Genomic DNA, 6,152 nt, shown 5'->3' on the forward strand with positions numbered 1-6,152 from the left:
GGTGCATGCCTGTAGTCCCAGCTACTCAGGAGGCTGAGGCAGGAGAATCACTTGAACCCAGGAGGCGGAGCCTGCAGTGAACCGAGACCGTGCCACTGCACTCCAGTCTGGGCGACAGAGCAAGACTCTGTCTCAAAAACATAAAAATAAAAAAACAGAGTGCAGGTGGCAGGAATGGCCTTGGGTGGAAGGAGGGGCAGTGCAGGTGGGGACTGGGGGAGGGTGGAGTGATCCCAGGAGAGGAGAGGAAAGGAGGGGAGGGGAGGGGAGGTAGGGGGGAGAAGGGAGGGGAGGGGAGTAGAGGAGAGGAGGCTCACATCTGTAATCCCAGCATTTTGGGGGGCCGACGTGGGTGGAGGTCAGGAGTTCGAGACCAGTCTAGCCAACATGGGGAAACCCTGTCTCTACTAAAAAATACAAAAAATGACACAGGCGTGGTGGCAGACCCCTGTAATTGCAGCTACTGGGGAGGCTGAGGTTGCAATGAACTGAAATCGCACCACTGCACTTCAGCCTGGGTGACAGAGCAAGACTCCCCCTCAAAAAAAAAACACACACACACACACAAAAAAGAAGGAAAGGAGGGAGGGAGGGAGGGAGGAAGGAAGGGAGGGAGGGAGGGAGGGAGGGAGGGAGGGAGGGAGGGAGGGAAGGAAGGGAGGGAAGGAAAAAAGGAAGCGAGGGAACTGGGTCAGGGGAAAGCAGAGATCAAAGGCAGAGAAGACTGATGAGCAGGAATGTGGGGCTTCCTCTGTGATCAATGGCAGTGAAGGCAGGGATGTGAGGCCTGGGTGATTTGTTCTCATCTGTCACTCTGGGACTACAGTCAGGGAACTCATTCTTTGTGGCTGGGATGAGATCTGTATTTTAGAAAATGCAATTGGGCAGTGTGGTGGCCAGCTTTCCCCTGGCAGATCAGGGAGGAGCCTGTATCTCCTGCCCCCAGGAACTTTCATCCCAGCCCACTTAGGAGAGGGATTCAGGAAGCTATCTTGGCTTGGCTTGCAGCTGACCAGGTAAAAATATCCCCAAAGTCCATTTTTCCCTCAGCACACAGGCATTTGTAGTTTTTGCAAAGGAGTAGATTCCTGTTGCCTCTGCACAGTTCCTCCTTTCTAAGTAACAAAGACACAGCAAGGCGGGTTACGATTTATAGTCACCGCAGCCCTCAGATTAGTGTTTCGGAGCTGATACAACAAGATGGGAAAGATATTCCTCTTATTGTTAATTAGCTGCATGTAACTGCTACACAAGTCCTGGAATATTTGACATGGTTTTCTTTCTTTTTTTTTTTTTTATTTTTTGATATGGATTCTTGCACTGTCACCCAGGCTGGAGTGCAATGGCACAATCTCAGCTCACTGCAACCTCCACCTCCTGGGTTCAAGTGATTCTCCAGCCTCAGCCTCCCAAATAGCAGGGATTACAGGTGCCCATCGTCACGCCCAGCTAATTTTTTGTTAAAAAAAAAAAGGGGGGGGTTCACTATGTTGTCCAGGAGAACCACTTGAACCCAGGAGGTGGAGTTCAAACTCCTGATCTCATGATCTGCCTGACTCAGCCTCCCAAAGTGCTGGGATCACAGGCGTGAGCTACCACATCCGGTCTTCACTTGGTTTTCTAATAAAAAATAATAATTTTAAAATTGAAATTGTTTATAAGACACTGAATCTGAATTTTTAAAAAATAGATATGGGATCTCACTATGTTGCCAAGACTGGTCCCAAACTCCTGGCTTCAAGCCATCCTCTGGCCTTGGCCTCCCAAAGTGCTGGGATTACAGACATGAGTCACTACACCCAGCCTGCATCTAAATTTTTAAAAATATATATTTAGGGCCGGGTGTGGTGGCTCACGCCTGTAATCCCAGCACTTTGGGAGGCCGAGCCGGACAGATCACAAAGTGAGGAGTTCAAGATCAGCCTGACCAACATGGTGAAACCCCATCTCTACTAAAAATACAAAAATTAGCAGGGCGTGGTGGTACTCGCCTTATCCCAGTTACTTGGGGAGGCTGAGGCAGGAGAATCACTTGATCCTGGGAGGTGGAGGTTGCAGTGAGCTGAGATGGTGCCACTGCACTCCAGCCTGGGTGACAGAGCAAGACTTGTCTCAAAAAAAAAAAAAAAAAAAAAAAACAAATTAATTAATTAAATATATATTTGGGCCAGGTATGGTAGCTCACGCCTGTAATCTCAACACTTTGGGAGGCCGAGGCAGGTGGATCACTTGAGCCCAGGAGAGTATTGAGACTAGCCTGGGCAACAGGGCAAGACCCCGTTCTCTACAAAAACATACAAAAATCAACTGGGCATGGTGGCATGTGCCTGCAGTCCCAGCTACTCAGGAGGCTGAGGCAGGAGGATCACCTGAGCCTAGGGAGATTGAGGCTGCAATGAACAGTGTGCCACTGCAAGCCAGCCTGGGACACAGAATGAGACTGTCTCAAAATAAAAAAAAGATATATTTAAATCTGCACTCACCATCGGAGGTGGACTTTTTCAGGCCTGGATCATACCTCTGACTACCCTGGTTTGTACTGTCTGATTTTCCGTCCGCCCTCCTCTACTAAAGGGGTACTGAGTTCCCAAAGGGCAGGGGCCACAGCTTCCTCCCTTCTACATCCCAGAGCTAGCACAGAGCCTGACACAGACTAAACATTCTGTGAATAAATAAGTGATGAACCTTCGCTGGGTGAGGACCTGTCAGATGTCGGATGGATGAATAAATGGGTCTGGCTGGCTGTAGATAAATGAGGGAATGATTGTTGAGCATGAGGATGAAGGAAGGCCAGGGTCAAGTTGAGAGTGGTAAGAATAGCCCCCGCTCCATGTCAAATGGAGAGAGCAGTCCCTGTGAGCCAGTCAGGGAGGCCTTCCTACCAAAGCAGGGAACTGAGCAGCACTGTGAAGACTAAGGAAGACTTGGATAAAGGCAAAGGGAGGCCTGGTGCAGCGGCTCATGTCTGTAATCCCAGCATTTTAAGAGGCCAAGGCAGGAAGATCACTTGAGGCTAGGAGTTCAAGACTACCCCAGGCCACATGGTGAGACCCAATGTCTACAAAAAATTTAAAAATTACCCAGGCGCAGTGGCACATGCCTGTAGTCCCAGCTGCTAAGGAGGGTGAGGCAGGAAGATGTCCTGAACCTAGGAATTTGAGGTTACAGTGAGCTGTGATCACCACATTGTACCCCAACCTGGGCAAAAGTGCAAGACTTTCTCCAAATGTAGAATAAAAAATAGGCCGGGTGCAGTGGCTCACACCTATAATCCCAGCACTTTGGGAGGTCGAGGTGGGTGAATCATGAGGTCAGGAGTTCAAGACCAGCCTGGCCTATATGGTGAAACACCATCTCTACTAAAAATACAAAATTAGCCGGGTGTGGTGGCGCATGCCTGTAATCCCAGCTACTCAGGAGGCTGACGCAGGAGAATTGCTTGAACTCAGAGGTGGAGGTTGCGGTGAGCCAAAATTGTGCCAATGCACTCCAGCCTGGGCAACAAGAGCAAAACTCCTCCTAAAAAATAAATAAATAAAATAAAATAAAATATAGGCCCAGTGCGGTGGCTCACGCCTGTAATCCCAGCACTTTGAGAGCCCGAGGTGGGCTGATCATGAGGTCAGGAGTTCCAAACCAGCCTGGCCAATATGGTGAAACACCACCTCTACTAAAAATACAGCCAGGCGTGGTGGCACATGCCTATAATCCTAGCTACTTGGGAGGCTGAGGCAGGAGAATCACTTGAACCCAGGAAGTGGAGGTTGCGGTGAGCTGAGATCGCACCACTGCACTCCAGCCTGGGCAATAAGAGTAAAATTCCAACTCAAAAATCATAGAAAATAGGCTGAGTGCAGTGGCTCACGCCTATAATCGCAGCACTTTGGGAGGCCGAGGCGGGTGGATCATGAGGTCAAAAGATCGAGACCATCCTGGTCAACAAGGTGAAACCCCGTCTCTACTAAAAATACAAAAATTAGCTGGGCATGGTGGTGCGCGCCTGTAGTCCCAGCTACTTGGGAGGCTGAGGCAAGAGAATTGCTTGAACCCAGAAGGCGGAGGTTGCGGTGAGCCGAGATTGTGCCACTGCACTCCAGTCTGGGTAACAACAGCGAAACTCCATCTCAAAAAAAAAAAAAAAACCATAGAAAATAACGCAAAGGCAAATGAAGGTGGGACTTCAGCTGTTGTTACAGCCCCTTGGAGGCAGGAGCTAATGGGGTATTCAGGATTGAGCCAGATCCTAGTTCCCTCAGTGCCAAACTAAGAAGCTTAGACTTTAAGCCTTCTATTACCAGCCACTGTTTATCAACTCTAATCGTCTGTTAGTTTCTGTGGTATCTCCATATCCCTACAACAACTTCTCAAGAGAGGAATTATCTTGTCTGTTAATAGTTGAAGAAACAGATTCAAAGAGGGAAAGTGACTTGCCCTAAGTAATACAGAGGAGCTGGAATTTGAACCTGAGTTTGAGTGACTACAAATCTGCTGCTGCTTTAAAACAAAACAAAACAACAAAAAACAAAACAAACAACAAAAAATTGTCTCTGTTCTCTATCAATAAAGTCATAGAGAACAGAGGGGTTTTGGGCGCCAGTTTGGGGGTGGAGATGGTATCATCTCTTAGGTGGGCTCTTTTTTTTTTTTTGAGACCGAGTCTCACTGTGTCACTCAAGCTGGAGTACAGTGGAGTTTCTCCTCCAAGGTCAACAGCCCATGGAAGTTAAGGCTGGAAGGGCCCTTGGAGATTACCTAGTTCGACGAGTTCCATGCATGGAAGAGGAGCCCCAAACGGGAAAGTGGGCTGCCCAAGGTCACCCAGGAGTCGGAGGCAGAACTTCCCACCTATTGACTAACTACAACCGAAGAGGAGAGAATTTACACCTCTCGACTCCCCTACCAGTGCCAAGATGAGAAAGGTGGTGCCAAGATGGGGCAGGTGGCTGAGAAAGGCCTATTCTGCCACCAACCTGCTGTGTGACCTTGGACAAGTCACTTCCCCTCTCTGAGCCTCATGTTCTCTTTCCTCAAAATGAAATAATGATTCCAGCTCTGCCTTTCTGCCAAGGAGTATCCGATGAGAGATGAGCTTTACAATCTACAGATCCCTGGGAGGGGAGTCACCAACAAGAGGCAGGCTCATGCCAGGTGGGTAAATGCCAAAGTTGGCCTGGCACCACCAGGCTTCCTCACCACCTTGCCCAAGCCTGCAGCTTCCTTGGTCTCTGCCCAAGCCTTGCCATCTGTGTGGTGGCATCAGCTCCACCTCCTCCTGCCTCCCTGCCTGGAAAAAGGCTGCTGATATCTTCTCACTTTATCTGAATCTTCCCCCCATCTCCCCAACCAGACCGTCTTCTCTCCTCTTCTCTTTCTTGCAAATGGCAAAAATCGGCAGGACAAAGGGAGAACGAGCTTTAGGCACGGCTAGATCCAGAGACCTCAAAGATGCCACGGGATATTCCCTTGCATGTTTGGTCTTCCTCCCACACACACTATCCCTCTGTACCTTAGCTATGCTTCCTCCTCAGGCAGGCCATCACCTGAGGTGGCCAAGGCAGTCACCAACAGCTCCAAGCTCACACCACACCCATTCAGGTATCCTGGCAGGAGAGCAGCTCTGTCCCGGTTCCAGCAATATCCAGGGTGATTCTCAGGGGCAGAGCACAGGGTGAGTGCCTAGCCCTAAATTAATCATTGTCTTTGACTATTTGGCTAAACCTGGCTTACCTGCCCACCCCAGAAACTAGAAATGAGTCAGCCCCACCCAAGCCATGTGGACAGAGTGGTAGGAGGTGGTTCTTTAAAATAAAATCTGGCCGGGCACAGTGGCTCACGCCTGTAATCACAGCACTTTGGGAGGAGGAGGTGGGCAGATCACCTAAGGTCAGGAGTTCAAGACCAGGCTGACCAACATGGAGAAACCCCGTCTCTACTAAAAATACAAAATTAGTTGGGCATGTGGCAGCACATGCCTGTAATCCCAGCTTGATCCCAGGAGGCGGATGTTGCAGTGAGCCGAGATCGCCCCCTTGCACCCCAGCCTGGGCAACAAGAGCAAAACTCCGTCTCAAAAATAAATAAATAGCCAGGTGTGGTGGTGCATGCCTGTAATCCAAGCTACCGGGAGGCTGAGGCAGAAGAATTGTTTGAAC

General features: G+C 49.5%; 1 protein-coding gene across 2 annotated transcripts in view; it reads right to left on the reverse strand.

Annotated features, from left to right (window-relative positions):
• Window positions 1-6,152, reverse strand: part of NKAIN1 (sodium/potassium transporting ATPase interacting 1) — a 59,230-nt gene that overhangs the window by 11,974 nt on the left and 41,104 nt on the right. The window lies entirely within an intron of this gene.

The sequence above is a fragment of the Callithrix jacchus genome, chromosome 7, assembly GCF_049354715.1.
Source record: "Callithrix jacchus isolate 240 chromosome 7, calJac240_pri, whole genome shotgun sequence".
Lineage (NCBI taxonomy): Eukaryota > Metazoa > Chordata > Mammalia > Primates > Cebidae > Callithrix > Callithrix jacchus.